This window comes from Strix uralensis, chromosome 7 (genome assembly GCF_047716275.1).
Source record: "Strix uralensis isolate ZFMK-TIS-50842 chromosome 7, bStrUra1, whole genome shotgun sequence".
NCBI lineage: Eukaryota > Metazoa > Chordata > Aves > Strigiformes > Strigidae > Strix > Strix uralensis.
Window position 1 is genome coordinate 37,553,620 of NC_133978.1, and position 17,628 is coordinate 37,571,247.

General features: G+C 42.4%; 1 protein-coding gene across 8 annotated transcripts in view; it reads left to right on the plus strand.

Annotated features, from left to right (window-relative positions):
* The window catches only part of TACC2 (transforming acidic coiled-coil containing protein 2), a 152,782-nt gene that overhangs the window by 72,466 nt on the left and 62,688 nt on the right, over positions 1–17,628 (plus strand). The window lies entirely within an intron of this gene.

The window sequence follows — 17,628 nt, forward strand, 5'->3', positions numbered from 1 at the left end:
TCAGATGACGCCTGCCTTGTGGGTGATTAACCAGTATGCTTTTGTGGCTCGGCAATAAAGGCATGCCCTTATTGTGACATCTATTAATGGAAAAGGTCACAGCACAGCTGAGAATATTAAATGGCCGTTCTCTGGAGAATAGCGTTCTCCACCCCACAAATACAGACTGGTAGCTTGTGGTAAGTACGATACAAGACAGGAGACACCATGGGAAATACAGTTATTCCATTAAAGCTCTGTTCAGAAATGTCAAAAGATGCTGATGTCAGCAGGAGGATGCTCTGAATCACAGATGAAAACGTACACAATAGACATGTTCTGCTGTGGAACAGTCAATGAATAGCTATCAGCAAATGCTCTTCAAAAAAACCATCCACAGTATAATATCTAGGAAACATATTGGTTAACTCTTTGTACTAAAGTTTTGATGGTTTTGATCAGAAAATGGTGTCCTCAACTCTGGTGTATGTGCTTACTGTAAGGCCAAGTCTTCTGTGTAATCTTCCTCCATGATACTGTACTGGACCCACACTTTTTCACTTGTGTATAGTTGGTAGGAAACAGAAGTGCTCGAAGGTCTGTTTTGCACCAGTATGCAAGTTCTGTAATCTGGAGTTTTCTGAATGAAGGGTAGATACCATGGTCATTCCCTAAAAATGGACAGAAATGGTCAGGTGAGGTTCTAAGTTAGAAAATATTCACCCCAAGATGTTGGCTCTTTCCAGAGAATCATCAAAAATTGTTTGAGCTTTATGGATGCCCTGGACTGATTTTCACATTCTGTGAGTGCTTTAGTGTAGTCACAGATGACTCTTGTTTACAAATCCAAATTGAAACCACCAAAACAGATGGTGATTTTTTTTTTCCCTTTTCACTAGAATTCAGCATCAAAGAGAGGAGAAACAATTTTAGAACTCTGCAGACAAGCAGAGCTGCTGTGCTCACGTATTTAGATTGGCTTGTGCCTCTGAAGTTTGTTTGGGTTTGATAATGATGTAGTGTGTTTAATAATGTAAATGTCTATGTATGCGTAAGAATCTCTTGAATAAGGTAAACAATGGTGTAATTAAGTAATATTAGTAGAACCGCTTAGCGCAGAATCAAAATCCAGCCTAGGATGTCAGTAACCAAAATGAACACTGGCAAGCATCCTCGTTATACCTCGAGAATAGCAGTCTTATCACCCACAGCCTTCTTTCTCTACAGCTGAACTTGCGTGTTTGTTCTTTTTGTAATATGAACACAGACTTTCACAGATCTTAATGGAAATTAAGATGCATACAGAGGTGAGAATTAGAGATATCTGTGCGATGAAAGATAATTCTTGCATCCTCTTGAAAAGCAAATATATTACTGTTGAAATAGCCCTTTGCTGTTATAAACAGCCCCTTACGTAAATACTTCTTGGACTATCTTGCATTTTTATGTGATTCATGTGTATCGAGTCAAATCAGCCATGGAAAATAATAGCATGCAAATTGAGTTATGTTTCCGTTTGTCACATTTATGGCAACTACCTGGATGGCAAGGTGCTAAACTTCTGCAAATGATGTGCCACTGCACAGTTTTCTGCAAAATGGATCCTTGAGGCATTTCAGTCTCCTCTGTGACTATGATGGTCACATTATGAACTGTGTTACAGACACTTCATAATTTGGGAGAAGTGCTGAGATATTGCTAGTGAGTGTAACTTGTCCTTTATGGAAGCCCTACGGGTAGAGCTGGAAAGGCTCTGAAGAGCTGATCCATCCCTTTGATAGTCCTATGAGGAAGAGAGATGGATATAATGCGTTCTGTGGAGCAAAAAGCAAATGCGGTCTTTGTGCATGTCCTCACCTGTAGCCTCACTACCTGCTTTGAAAGCCACACCTGTGAAGTTACATGTGGCTGGTGTGATTGGAGAGGTGTGTCCTCCTTGTTGTCAGATACAGGGTCAGTTTTCTTTCAGAAGCTAAACCAGAATGGAGTCGGATCATTTTGAGAGACTCTGGATGGATAGTGAACTTCTACTGCTCTCTGAATCCCTGAAATTAAATACACATCTCTGTATTACCTAATTTTCTTGAGATGAGCCTGGAACCAATAGGAAGGATAGCAACAAATCTTTCTATCCAAAAGCAAAAAGTTACAACAGGCTTTACAGAAAGCTCCACATACTGTGGTGTTGGTTTCCAAAAGGTGGTTTCATAACACTTCCCTGGGAGGAAGCAAAGATGAATTATTGGTGTCACACAGAAAAACAGGATAAGCTTTATGACTTCTGGGTTTTACTTGCTCGATCACGTGTTGAAAACAAGTTTTTTCCTTTTGCCCATCTTTGAAGAAACTTGGTGTAAAACTAAGTAAATAAAAATCAATGCATTGCCTTCATTTATGACCAATACTGATAATCCTAGCCTGAGTTGCTTTTAATGATGTAATCAAAACCAAGAAGGGATTAAATGGGATTGAAAAACACAAGGCTCTTTTCCTCGAATGAATTTAATCCTTTTGAAAGATTGAGGTTTTTTGGTTTGTTTTTTTTTTTTGTAGGAAGCAGGGTGTGAGACATTATCTTTTTACGTGTATTATATAAACTGGGTAGTAGTATACCTCTAATGTGTGTCAGGTGCACAAGTGAAGTGATGTCTTTTTATAATAGCAACAGAATGAAGGCATTGCAGTGAAGTTGCTTAGGTCCTGGAAACTAAAACCCAAAATCTACCCGGACTTGTGAAAGCATTTGACACTGTCCTGCATGACATCCTTGTCTAAATTGGAGAGACATGGATTTGAGGGATGGAGCACATGGTGGATAAGGACTCGGCTGGATGGTCACACTCCAAGAGTTGGGGTCAACAGCTCGATGTCCAAGAGGACACCAGTGATGAGTGCTGTTCCTCAGAGGTGGGTGTTGGGACCAGCGGTGTTGGTGACATGGACAGTGCAATCGAGGCACCCTCAGCAAGTTCACCAACGACACGGAGCTGTGTGGTGCGGTGACACGCTGGAGGGAAGGGATGTGCTATCCAGAGGGACCTGGACAGGCTGGAGAGGTGGGACGTGCAAACATCATGGAGTTCAACAAAGCCAAGGGCAAGGTCCTGCCCATGGGTTGGGGCAATCCCAAGCACAAATCCAGGCTGGGCGAGGAGTGGCTGGAGAGCAGCCCCAAGGAGAAGGACTTGGGGGTATCAGTGGATGGAAAACTGACTGTGAGCCAGCAACGTGTGCTGGCAGCCCAGAAAGCCAACTGTGTGCTGGGCTGCATCCAGAGCAGTGTGGGCAGCAGGGCAAGGGAGGGGATTCTCCCCCTCTGCTCTGCTCTCGTGAGACCCCCCTGCAGTGCTGTGTCCAGCTCTGGGGGCACCAACATCAGAAGGACACAGACTTGCTCGAGCGGGGCCAGAGGAGGCCACGAAGATGCTCGTTGGGCTGGAGCAGCTCCCCTGTGAGGACAGGCTGAGAGAGTTGGGGGTGTTCAGCTGGAGAAGAGAAGGCTCCGGGGAGACCTTAGAGCGGCCTCCCAGGACTGAAAGGGGCTACAGGAAAGGGGGGAGGGACTCTTGATCAGGGGTGTAGGGATGGGATGAGGGGTCACAGTTTTAAACTGACAGAGGGCAGATTTAAATTAGATGTAAGGAAGAAATTCTTCCCTGTGAGGGTGGTGAGGCCCTGGCACAGGTTGCCCAGAGAAGCTGTGGCTGCCCCCTCCCTGGAAGGGTTCAAGGCCAGGTTGGACCGGGCTTTGGGCAACCTGGGCTAGTGGAAGGTGTCCCTGCCCGTGGCAGGGGGGTTGGAACTGGATGATCTTGAGGGTCCCTTCCAACCCAAACCATTCGATGATTCTGTGATTCTTCTTGAGGCTTTGTGGCCAATCCCCCCAAAACCATTCACCGTCTTCTGAAGCACAATAGATACCTTGCATGTAAACAGCCAGTCTGTAACAAATGGATGGGAATGAGCCACAGTCCTGCTCTTCCTTCATTTTCTCCATTCCAGGTTTTTAAAAGAGACTGTGTCTCCTGAGTGATGTGTTCAGAACTGCTCAGCCCCATGCAGGAGGATGCTTTGTATTGCTCACTGTAGATCTCTTCAGTCTATTACTGAGTAATAGCATCAAGTCCTGGGATGTCTGCTGTTTTTCAAGCCAGAAATGTTGTGGACTAAGTGCATTTTCTCATAGCTCATTGTGGGACTGGTATGGTGGGGTCCCCAGACCAGGGACTAGATCCTGAAGGCTTCTCTGGGTGAACCCATGATTCGGGGGGGGGGGGGGGGGGGGGGGGCGGGAAACGACAGTCCTGTGTGTGCTGGGCAGGGTGCCTGGGGACCCGCATGTTGAGTGCTGGGAGAGGACAGCTTCCATAAAGCAGTACTAATTCAACAAATAGCTTCCAGTAACTGCATTTTTAAAAGGCAAAATGCTTGACGGAAGTGGGGAATGTCGCTGGTTTTCTAACCATGTCTTTGTTCAGAATTTGGTCTCTCTGGGGTGCGTTCTGTCTGCATGTTTATGCTCAAAGAGAGCAATTATTTATGTGTGTTGTAAAGCTTCTCTCTGTATGCGGCAGTGGACAAAAGGGCTACGGTAGCCCTCTGTTTGATTGTTATTACTGTGCATTTTACAGGTTCCCTCAGGTGATATATGGTAATTTCCTTGCTGCTAGAACAGGTTCAGCAGCATCAAAATGAATATGTCATTACACTAATTAATCCATCCACAAGGAATTTTAGAATGGCATTAATCATCTTGCATCCACCTTACGAAACTGGCAGTACAGATTCGAGATGGAGATTATACACCTGGCTGGGGTTGCTGTGCCCTGCCACTGTGGCACCCATGGTGACAGCTCCCAGGGCACCAGAGGAGCCTGGTGCTGCCAGGAAGGGAGAGGACTTGCAGGGCATCACCTCTTGTCCTGGAACAGGTAATGCATGGGTTTAGACTATGGAGTCGGGTGTATTTTGTATTTCTCAATAATCAATGTTATGCTTAAATACGGCCTGTGCTTCTGGGGCACTCTACCTCTAATATTAAATCTTTTAAAAACAAAAGCAAAAAGAAACCCCTGAAAAATACTGAAAATACTTCAAACCAATTTTCTGTTAACTCTTTCAAAATCAGCTTGAAGCTGTCAGCTAACTTCTTTAAGACGTTACCTAGTCGTCATTTGACCACCCATCGTTGGCTGTCACAGCAAAGACTTGCACCAGTCGGGAATACTGTTCTTGTGTGATTTCTTCATCCTGCATTTTCATAACCAAATTCTTCCCTGAGGGCAAGAGACCTTTGGATTCTGCCTCCTGAAATCTCCTGCAACAAGATGCCCTGGAGAGTATTATTTGTGCTGATCTTGTCAGTTGGGGGCAGGTGCATGAAAACCCTTAAAAATGTCAGTCCCCTCCTGGTGTTACACAGCTCCTTTCCGAACAAGCTTGGCTCCAGCTGTCTTAGGGATCTTACACCTCAGGTTGTTTAAAGGCTTAGAAAGAAGCATGGAAGCAAGAAAAGATCCCATGGTCTCCGACAGTGGTTTTGAAACTCCAGTGCACTGAAATGACAACAGAACTTTGGGCATTTCGCTCATGGACGTGGTCTGCAGAGGCATATTCAGCAGTAAAATAAACTCCCTCCTTTGGTGTGGTTATGCTTGTGGTCCCAGTCTGAAGGCTGGGCCAGAAATTTGGAAAATGGGTTTAAAGTTTTGTTTGTGATTCAGTGAATTCAGGCCTGCTTGATACCAGTAGTGTCATGATACAAATGGAACCCAAAATTGAAGTATCTGTGCCTCAGCAGGAGGGGAAAGCAAAGGAGCAAATGACAGGCCAGAGCCTGCACAAAATGATGCAGTGAAGAGCTTTCCACAGGGCTTTGGCTGCCCTTGAGCTGTAACTTGTGTCTCCTCTGTAGATCTGCATGGTAGACAGACCCCCTTGTTCCTTCAGTGAAATCTGTGCACAGCCACCATGGAGGCTTCCACACTTGAGGGTGTGCTCAGCTCTCGGGAACCTAATCTCCCTGTTTGTACGGCTTCTTAATTTCATAAAACGCTTTTGTACACGAAATCTTCTGGTGTGTTTAGTTCTCACGTTACTGATTGTAATTCACTGCCGACCTCTGAAAGACTGTAGTCCCCCTGGCATCCTGAATAGCACCGTGCAGAGGCCCCTTTTGTTATCTTTGCAGTGGGTTTCCCATGCAGGAAATTCCAATAACTAAGCAGGCATCTTGGTTATTCATAACTCTTAATGCCATTAATCTCACTTGCAATTTAGATTAAGCAGCGACCTTAGCAACCAAACAGCAATCAATGGGGGTGGGGTGCACAGTTATTTATCTATTTTTATTTTTTACTTTTTAGAATCCCATTCAAGTGTTTGTTTCCTGGGAGTCCATCCTGGGTGCATCTTTCCTTGGTCATTCTATCTTTCTTTGACTTGTCAGATGGAAATATTCTGAGTGTGCTCAGGCTTTAAATTCTGAGACAGTGCATTTCTTTTAATGAACTAACAATGTATCAGTGCAAATAAAGCACTCATACCGTGTTAATCTAGATAAGTGGTGGAGCAGACAACGTGTTTATCAAAGTATTTAATCTATGACAACAAGTTAAATCTCTGAAGCTTTACGCCTAGTATCTCTTCATAGTATTTTGTGGTGTATTATTTTATATCGTGGTAACACAGATAGGGCTGTGTTATGCCAGGTATTATACAGAGGCAATTGAATAAATTGCTGTTATTTTTCTTGAAGAGAATATTGAAGAATATCCAACTGATTTAACACTCCCTAATTATTTTACTCCTCAGATTTCATTTGCACTCTCTAGTCATGAATCATTACCCCACACTAAGCCCATTAAAAAAAAAAAAAAAAAGAAAAAAGAAACAGCTACAAAAAAGCCAAAAACCAACAAGACTGTGATTTCAATCTAAAGGTCTGTCATTCTTACTTTAGGGCTGAATTTCTGATTTCTCTGTACTGGAATGGGATTAAATTAGGGATAACTGGATCTTTGGAGGATGGTGATGAATGTGCCTTTAAATTGCTAATTATAGACTATAATCCTCTCTTAATTATACTGTGGACATGAACTGCACTAAATGCCTATTTATTAGGCACTGCTAAAGCATAAGTGTTACAATTTATGTTAACGCTTCACTGTTTTTTGCCAGAAAACCAAAATGGGATAAATTTGTTGTGTATTTCAAGTAACTTTTCATACTTACTCTTTCCTTTGTAGCACAAAGTTGCCCTATAAACCTAAGGGGGAGAAGGAAAGAAATATGCTTTTCTTCCACTGCTCTTGCTACCTGATAGCAGCAAGAGGTCATTCCTCTCTTTGACAATTTGCATGGCTCTCCAGGAGGTGGCATTTGCTTAGGTTCTCTCTTTGGGGTATCCTCTTTCAAAATAACTTGAACTTTTCTTCATAGCAACTCACCTGCCATCTGTATAACCACCCTTGGCATCAGTGATGTTTTTTAGAAATGTGCAGCTAATGAAATGCTGAGTTGATGCACTGTTTTCCATCGCTTACATTCAGATGGTATGGATGACCTGAGAGGTATCCACTCATTTTATGGGCACCCTACCTTTGAAGTCATTAGGGCTTAATTTTCACTGCTGCTTGCACTCAACATTAGTAGTGGCTTCATGAATTACTGATGTTGTGCTTAAAGGTGAAAAGTAAAGATTTTTAATTTTAAATGGTGGTCTATTTACATGCAATACTGTGGCTACTCCCTAAAGCAAAAAAAAAAAAAAAAAATTAGAATCACACCTCTGGGGAGGGAGAGATTGAAGGAGTTAGGGCTGCTTTCTGTTCTTAGGTGTGACTTTCGGAAGGATTTGGTTACAGTACCAGTGTTCAGTATTTGCACTGTCCCTATTACACAGCAGTGCAGGAGTGCAGGCAGGGAGCTGGATCGTGGAATGACCTGGCTGGAAAAACAAATGCAAGATCTATGTGGTCTCATCAAGATTCCTTCTGGCCCATCTCTAGGCATAATGTAAGACTAGAATTAACCAGATAAAGTGAAGAACCAAAGTGAAGGATAGCAAATGCCTTATAGTGTTTAACTTCAGCAGCTTGAGGCCTTTTAAGTGACTCTCCTCAAGGCAAGTAGAAATTATAAGACAGATCCTCTCTTGATCACTTAGAGATGGAGGTAAGACTAAGGAGCAAAAATCTGGCTACAGAAGCAAGACAGACTAGTTAAACAACAAAAAAAAAGGAAATCCTAGGTGTCCCAAGACTGAAAAAATGCATGGTGAGTAAAGAAGCACAGAAATATGCATAACATTATCTAGAGCCATGTATTTTTGTGCAGCCTGTAATGAAGAATGCTTGAATTCTTTAAAAGCCTGTAAAACTGCTTACTGTTTAACCTTTAGAAAGATGAACTCCAAACCTTGAGTGCCCACGTGGTTGAAAACAGTCTGCTGTCACCTTCTCTGTAACATAAGGATCAACACTGGTCCTGGGAGACCTCTGTTTCTGGGAAGGACTTAGTAGACAAGCCTGTGCTTAGGCGGTGACGTATCAGCAAAGGCTGAGGAGGGCTGGTGCTCCTGGAAGGGTTTTAGAGTACAGGAGTCTCCAGCCTTGAGTGTCCTAGAAAGGCTGTCACCACTGCACTTCAAATGATGTCAGTGCATTTATGTGCTAATGTGTTCTCAAAAGTACAGCCAGCCTCCCGGAGGCACCGGTTTGCCTTGCAACTGTGTCTGTACCTAACAGCGTCGGTTTTTTGAGCAGTTTGGTCCTTTTAGTCCTTTAGGAAAGATGTTGCTGTTTCTTAGCAGTCTGATGTTGTGGATGCCCTAGCTATGAGTCCTTTGATACTGGGCAGCCTACAAATAAAGGAGTCCTTGGGGTGAAAACTTCTTCCCAGGCTAAATTCAAGGCTTTAGGATCCAAAGGCAGTATCATCTAAATATAAAAAAAAAATATAGTGGGGGAGGGAAATTATTAATCTATCCTTCTTTAACATTTTCCCGTTTTTTTTTGTTTGTTTGTTTTTTTTATGGACAGTACTATTCCTCCAAGCTTTGGCAGCAGCCTTCAGGGTACTAGAGAACCCCCTTTTTGTTACTGGGATGTTTGGTTTTGCTCTGTCTATGCAGTTTGCTTTATATGGTGCTCATTTCTGCACAGTCCCTCAATAATGCATTGCAGCTAGGAGGTATAGCTTAATATTCACCCACTCCTTCCCAAGGGGGATAGATGTGTGAGGGAGGGTTTTCTTTCACTAGGCTGTTTGATGTTTCTGTGTGTGTATGTGTGGTCATGGTTATAACTAGCATAAATGCCTAGCACAATGGACAGTGAAGCCAAGAGCAAAGAAACAGAACATAAATTTCAGTATATCATAAACCTTATCACAGTCCTGTCCAGCACTGTTTTTCAATGGAAGTCAAAAATTTCAAATTGAGTGCAAGTGACACAAGTCTGAATTTATATATAAACATGAAATGTAGTAAGACCAAATAGTTAGGAGCCTGTACAGCATTTTAAAAAACTAACCAATAACCATTAAGTCTCAATAAAACATTAATTTAGTATAGCCCAAAATATGGCTCTTGCTTAAATGGATGAAACAGGCAGGAAGAGAAAATGATAAATTTTAAAGGATGGTACGGAATACTTAAACAGCCTTTTCCAGCAGTGGGATCACAATAAGTTGTTATGTGGCTGTTCATCCCTAGGCTGAAATGCCTGGGGCATCTTTAAGTCCTTTGAAGCCACAGTGGGATTTTAAAAAAATTCTTTTTCTTTTTGAGCTATATCTGTGTGTTTTTCAGGTTCCAGAGAAGTTCTTACAAAATGTACTTAGAGTGTCAAAACAGTTCTTATATTTTTAAAAGCCAGCACTAAATTTAGTACTAAATTGATGCTTCTTGGCAGGCCCAGAGGATGGATTGGAGCCAGGCAGGAGAGGGAGAGCTCCCCTCTCATCCGAGGTCTTTCTTACTGATCAGGGCGGGCTGCAGGGAAAAATCTTCCATTGCTGCCGATCACACCACGTTTGTGTTCAGTCTCCAGCTCTATCAGACTCTGTGCTGCTGCCCCACAGAAAAATCAAAGGCCAAAGCCAGTTTGCAAGCTTACTGCTGTAGTTGTATGATGCTTAATTACACGGCCCCGCTCTCTGAAGTGCAAGCAGTGAGCGACAAGATCCTCCGAGCATCTAGAGTAGTTTAAAGAAATACGTGGGTTTAGGTGAAGGTAGCAACAGGCAAAATGACAGATCCTCTCCAAACCCCAAACTAGGATTGGTCTACAGACAGCTTTGTAGTGTAACAGATTTTATGGCCAAATCAAAAGTAAATCTACAGTCTGGCTTCTTGCACAGTGTTGGCCAGAGACTGCAGTCTATTATTTGTTACACTTGCATCCCTTAGTCAGCAAACACTTGTAAGTCCAAAGCTCAGTAACAGGACATCTTTTTTTGAAAGACCCATTGCAGTCTGGAGTTTTAAAATTATTAAATGTGTTCCTTCCCCCTGAGGTAACTGTACCCACTATAGGAATTTGCATGTAAAGTTTGATTTGATTTTGTTTTCCTAATTGTAGTTTCTCTCACTGGATCTTGGTGTAGTACTTGGTCAGAGCTGCCGCTGCTTTTGAGCGTGTAACTTCTCTTTGTGCAGGTGCCTTTGGGTGTAATGAGCTGAGTTCCTTCATTTTTGGTCTGAAACATTTTCCTGAAGCTCCAAGCAGCTCTCTTCTGGTCAGTCAATGAAGTATTGACAGTGAACTGACAGAAACACATTCATCAAGGTCTCACTTGTGTTACAGCCCATGTTCTTCTTCCACCAGAGCTCCAGTTCACGTTGCTGTAATTGAGCCGTTTGGATGATTATTTTTCAAAGAGAGGAGTTAAATCCTGTCTCCTTTATAAGCAGGAGTGTCTTAGAGGGGGTGAGCTGTCCTCGTAGTGAATCTCTGAGCTGTGCTGCGAGCTGTGCACACAAACTGAGGTGAGAAGGAGGGGAGAAGGAGACAATACCTTGTGAGTGACACCCCTCACGATAGACCAGAGCCCCCTGCTAACCCGGACAGTAGGTATGTGCAAAGAGGCCAGGGACATAGTTGGGTTCGAAAGGCTGAAGCCCTTGATCCTGCAGACTGTCAGTGAACATGTTAGCCAAGACTTAGGATTTCTAGTGGAACTCGAATGTCTGTTGCATAGAAGTGTTGGAGGATGGAATAAAAACTTTCACCACTATACAGCTCCTGAAAGGACCATGCTACCTCCGAACAGAATTCAAGCCTTTTTTAATTGGGCTTTTGTTTATGTAATAGATATACACATGAAACAAGGGAATTGACGCAGGCATTTTCACTGTATTCTTTACACCTGTTAGGAAGATGCCACAATATTCCTGTTTTCCCTGCTGGCAGGACAAACAGTGCCTGTGTTCTCTGTTTTGGCTTCCAGGTACCTGCTAGGGCTTTACTTTCTCAATATGGTGTTTGTCTTTCTAAGGAAATTTTTTTTCTCAATGTCTTCCTTTTCTCTGTCACAAATGAAATCCAGTAGGGAGCTCTTACGATATTCAAATGACCACTCCTCTGTAGTTCAGTAGAGCTACCACATGCAAAACTGAAGCCAAGCTGTAACTTCAACCTAATAGGGTCTCTGAATACAGCTGTGTAATTTTAGTCTGTTGGCTGGTACCATTCATTTCCCATATTGGATGGAAATACTGGACTTAACCATTTCAAATCTACTGCCAGAGTGTACATGGGGCTTTTCATACACTTTCTTCAAATTCTGTTCTGTGTTTTACTTATTTGGGAATGTTCCTGATAAGTGTTTACCTGATGCTACATAAAAATTTAGCACACTGAGTTGTGTTTTTATTTGGCTCTCCGGATTTACTGTCATTAACAAAATTGTTCAGTTCATGGCATTTTATCCAGTTCATGGCATTTTATGCTTATCCTGGTAAATGTCTGGTGAAGTAAATACTGCTGTGAAAGGGCTAAAAAGCAGTCTGGATTCTCTAGCACAGAAGAGGTGCAAACCTGTCCTGTATTTTCAACTTATCTGAGAGCTGTAGAGTTGTGGTGGTGCCTGGAATGAGTCTGGTTCCTTGTCTTGTGTCTGGCGATGACTGGAAATAGCTGTTTGGTCAGGTCAGGCTGCCCAGGCAGCGAGAGGCCTTTCCCTGGGAGCTGGCAAATACTGATGGTGTAGTGAACTGCCACCACCTTGACAAGGGAGCATCAGCACTGGGCTCTGCTGCTGAGCTTGGGGGTTAACTGTGGCTCAGGCACCCAGCTGGGTGCCAGAAATTGTGAAGCTCAGTCCCCAGTGATGCGGTGCTGATGCTTCTCTGGGAGACTTGAGATGAGTGTTGAGCAATGAGACACTAGAAATGAGGGTTTGGCTTTCATCACAATCAAAACAACCCCAAAATTGTAACTTGCTTGGAAGTTTGTGGCTAAACAAAGTGCTGGCTCACTAGCTTTTCCCCTTAGTTAAAAAAAAAAAAAAAAAGAGTACAGAAAACAAAGCACACTTATTTTGATGCTGTTCATAAAACAGAATTTAATTTTAGGCAGTCTCTGGAAAGGAAATGTGCTTCGTGTTCACTATGCATCTTTCTTTCTTCTTATCCCACGAACAATTTGTTGTGGGTGCACCCAGAGAGGCAGAACCTTGCACATGTATACAGCAGCCCTTGTTCTTGTAAAGTAAGCAAACCCTATTGGCTTTCCCTTTTTGCAAACAGAGGCAAAAAACCCAGAAGCTGTTTAAGGTGTGAGCCTAGTGAGGCCTCACTGAAACATGAAAGCCATGCTGTGATAGGTGCTCAGAAGTTAGTATGTTTTAATATTTTTGTTAAATTTATCTGATCCTTTTGACCTCTCTGCCCTGTCACGTATCCAGAATTGTTACATAGCTTCAAGCCATTTGTGTCCCTTGAGTTTAATTCCTAGTTTAGACGGTAGTGCAGCTGATTTTTTTTTTTTCTCCTTTAGTGATGCGAAACGTAACTTGTATGTGGAGCATCTGTTATTTGCTAAAGAGGGTGATGTGGAGAGTGTTGGTGCCCAGCCCCTTTGGCTTCTTGCACACGTGAATTCCCAGTACCCTGGTACCTCCATGGTAGCAAAAGGATAAGCTTATTTGTAGGGTTTGAAATCCTGTTTGCTTGGGCTTGTACTTTCTGGGCTTAAAGATCCTGACCACGAATCACATCTGTGTTAGATGATGAGCATCCCCACGGCTCTCCACCTCACCATCCAGCAAGGGGGTCTGCGCAGGCAGAAGCAAAATGGTTAAGTGCACCGATGTGTTGGATGGAGCTGCGCGGGGTAGGGTCCGCTCCCACATTGCCTTGTTTACCTTGGCTGCTCATGATATTCTCCCTACGTTCCTCATGGAAGATTCCATTTTTTGCAAGAGGGATGAGCTCATTTGTTTAAATGAAAAAAAAAAAAAGCAGCCGTTCTGCTTATTAATCCTCTCTGCAATCATCCCGATATGCACAACTTGCCTGTTATTAGAGGGAAATGTATGCACGGCATCCACTGCACACGTGCATTTGCATTTCAAATCAGCTGAGTCAACACAATATAATGGTCCTGCCTGTAGGTCCTTAGGGAGCCACAGTAGCTGACAATGTGTGCTTAAAGGGAGGGTCTGCTTTTCTTCTTTTTTTTTCTTTTTTTTTTTTTTCTTGAAGCCAGTTTCAATAGCCAATAGTCCTGTGTTAGAGGCGCTTGCACTGTAGCTGCTTGGACCACTGATGTTTAGCAGATGATTAGCCTGTCACAGTGGATGGGATTTTATTTTATTTTATAAATAGTGTTCATCTGGACCAAGAAAAAAAAAAATAACTGGCAACAGTTCAGAGAAGAGAAGCTGCTGCTGAAGTGTTTCTGCTTGTGCTGCCACTGATGCAAGCAGCTGTTTCCATCTGCACTGCAGTATTGCAGCCTCTACACAGTCAGAGCTCGCGGGGCTCCTTGCTGGTGGAATTACGGAGGAAGCTGGCCTTGCTCGCATCTAGCTTCAACCCAAGGGCACGCTGAGGATGGGAGGGTCGCAGTCTCTGCAGCAGGCACAGACAGGTAGCCTCAACCGGGAACCGTCAGAGGCCATGTAAGTGTGGATTCCCTTTGCTCTCTCCTCTTTTTCCCTCTGTACTGCCGGGCCTGCAGCCTCTCCACACTTAACCTGTGCGGTGCGTTAAGGAGCTGACTTTTGTGTCTGAGGCCTTTGTTTAATGCTAATTGCATTCAGCTGGAGACGTAGTTAAGCTTTTGCTGAATATTGCGAGTTACATTTTATAATGCTTTCCTAGTATTGAAGGCACCTCGCTTGGACTGACCACCTCGATTCATTTGTGTTGAGCAATAGCTGTGTACCATATGTTTTGTCTTTTTATGTTTTGGATGCATAATCAATCAAACACAACGACCATTTCCAGCAAACAAAAAACCCAACCCCTTCCCCCTCCCAAACCCACCACCTCTGTGTTTTCTATTTAAAATGCACAGTGTGGAGCTGCATTTCACTGTTTCTTCAGAGCTTCTTTTTGCTTTTCTCTATACAGATACTGTTTTTCAGGTCACATCACCCTTGTCAGCATCCATCACTGTCATGGTATTATATCCTCTGATGAATCATAAGCAAGGTGTCCTTAGATCTCTTCTCATTGAAGGCCAACTCTGAAAGATTCACTGGGGGGAGGGAGGAAAAATAAAACAATTAGTGCTTGTTCAGAACAAGTTATCACTTTTTCAGATGGATAAATCATGTTTGAAAGTGCACAAATATGTATGTGCATGCAGAAATAGCAGAGTCATTTCCCATTTGTAAATAGGATTTTGTCATTTATTGGTTGAGGATTTATCAGTTTACTTAGCCAACAGTCTTTTCTCCCTAACCCTCCACCTCAAACTCCTTAGCTGGCATGCTAGAGCATGGACCTTGCCTCTGAATGGATTTTAGAAGAATAGCCTTGCCTCCTATTGTCATTTCAGTTACATAAATCACATTTATCTAACATGTCTGAACACTGAGTTAATTTCTGATCATGTATTTTGATAAGTTTTAGGTATTTATCCACTAGGGCTAGTTTATAAACTAGCCTTATATAGGTCTCTTAACAATTTTTTTAATGTAATGGCTGCTTATTAAGGTAGATCTGATTATAGTTGAGACATTGTTTGTATGTTTGAGATAAGTGCTGGAGAGTCATTGGGGAATGATAGAGCAGTAACTGATAGTTTTGCCTCTATAATAGGCCTTACAAGTAGGTATATGCTCCCTATTGTCATATTCCAGTATACCAGCAGATAGCTTTGCTTGATACTGTTTTGTTATATTTGTAAGATACAGGCCTAACAGCATTTCTGCATCCTTTGTTCCTTTGATGTATAGCTTCACCAATTAAGATTTTTGTCTATATAGTTACATCTTATATAGTACTGACATTCCTATATACAGCATCTATTTTAATGATATGGTGGAATAAACTGATGCCTCATTATCTTTAAAGTACTGTAAATTACATTTTCATCTGCACAAACTGGTGTTGATTTTTAACAGTGATCAAAGGACTGGGCAGTAAAAGATGGAGCTAAAGCAGGATTCGGTGTGTTTTATCTACAATTTTCACAGCCTTTTAGGAGTGCATTCTGTTGAAGAACATATTGGTCAAGGTGTATATATATATTTTGAGGGCACGTGAGTAGATTATATTGTCAGCTCTTTCAGTGACTCCTTTTTTATATATATATATATATACACACACACACACACACACTCATCTTTTGCAGTTAGTCATTCCTGTGGGGTTTCAATATGATTTTTTAAGGCTCGACATAATCAACAGATACACCTTTAGCACAGGCGTCATTCAGTGACTGTTGATGTCCTTGGGAAGAGTTTGTGAAAGATATTACTAATCTTGTACTAAATAAATCACTAAGAGAGTGTGCCATTTTCTTCACCCCAACTAAATACTCTTTAAAATGAGATAAGAATGGAGATGCTTCTTTATCCTTGAGAAAGTATGGGCCTGTTTTCTGAAAACAAGAACGTCCTCATAGAATGTCATGGTAATCAGTTCCGGTCAGAGGTTTTGACTTTATACGCTAATCACTATAACTTCTACCAACGCTTTTTTAATGAAGTTACATATAACTTACTTTGCACACACAAGCAAATTCCTTAATGGCAGTGATAGTTCAGAGGCAAAAACATCTGGCTGTGTCCCAGGCAAGTTGGGTAACTGCCCATGCAGTTACAGCATCCCTGAAGTCATTCAAGCCATCAGCAGAGGGTGACTGCTAATGGAGATGGCTTCTTAACAAAGGGAAAGTGGGCTTGGATTTGGCTGCCCTGAGTTCATTAGTTCAGAGGGATGTAAATCAGAAATCACTATTGGAACAGATTTATGTTAGCATCAAAAAAGTAGAGACAAACAAATTCCTCAAATAGCTGCTGGTTTAGGAGTTCCTCCAAAGTGTCCTATGATGGACTCTTTGCCAGAAACTAGGGAAAGTCAGAGAAAGAAATTGATGGTAAAATTGATGCTGCAAAGGGGCCTTAGGTGAAGATTTTAGCTTGTGTCCATGACGAAATATGCTCTTTTTGCATGTGTATGCCAAATTCCCATTTTTAATGTAAATTTGTTTCAGCCAGGATAAAAGTATTTGTAATAAAACCAGTGTTGATACTGACAGCCTGGGGTACTCTGTTGTTCGCTGTGGATTGTTAGGGACTCAGTCATTGACAGTAGACAGTTGTCCTTTCATTTAAAGAAGAAAAAAAGTCAGTTTTGAATGATAAAAAAGGGAAAGCCCAAGGGAAGCCCGTGACAATAAAAGTTAACTGCAGATAAAAGTGGTGTGGTTCAGACCTCGCCATTGACATTATAAGCACTGCATGTGCTTTGCAAATTGCAGCAGGCACCCTGGTGGTCACAGATTTAGTTAAATCAAGGGCACGTTTCAATCAGATAATAGGAATGGACTCGGTCGAAATAAAAGCGAATGACGGTACGATGACGTTTAGTGTGCATGAATTTGTTCAGGTGCGTACGCACTTGTATCTCGGGCACTTGTGGCGATATCCTTGTGCGCGCTGTTTGTGCTATGCTGAGACACCAGTTCCGACCTGCTGAGGATGTGAAAAGAATTCAGCTTGCCAAGTGCTATTGCCTGTATATCAGTGGTTTTCTTTTTAATAGTAATCTATTTCTATCTCTCGGTAATACTTTTTAAGTATTAGTAAACTGGAAATGTTGGTAGCTCATAGCCAGTTGTCATCTCTGAATCATTTTTTTTCTCCAATGGAAAGGGTCTCTTTCTCCTGAGCATGAACCACACCTTCCTTTTGTGGAGCATTATGGTTGATGCCCTTGCAGCAACTGGGCAGGATTCACATTCAGTGCCCATTCCTTGATCAGCCTAAGGGCTGATGATGTGTTATTTCCTCCCATCAGGAGCTTGACATGCTGCGTCTCTAACATTTTCATCCCTTGCCAGTCCAAGAGGAAAATGACTGAAGACTGAGCCAGCTCCCACTGAAGTTGATGGTGAAATGCCCACTGACTTCAGTGGGAGCTGGATCTGGCTCCAAGAAAGAAATTGAATGTTACTGATCGTTGGTAGC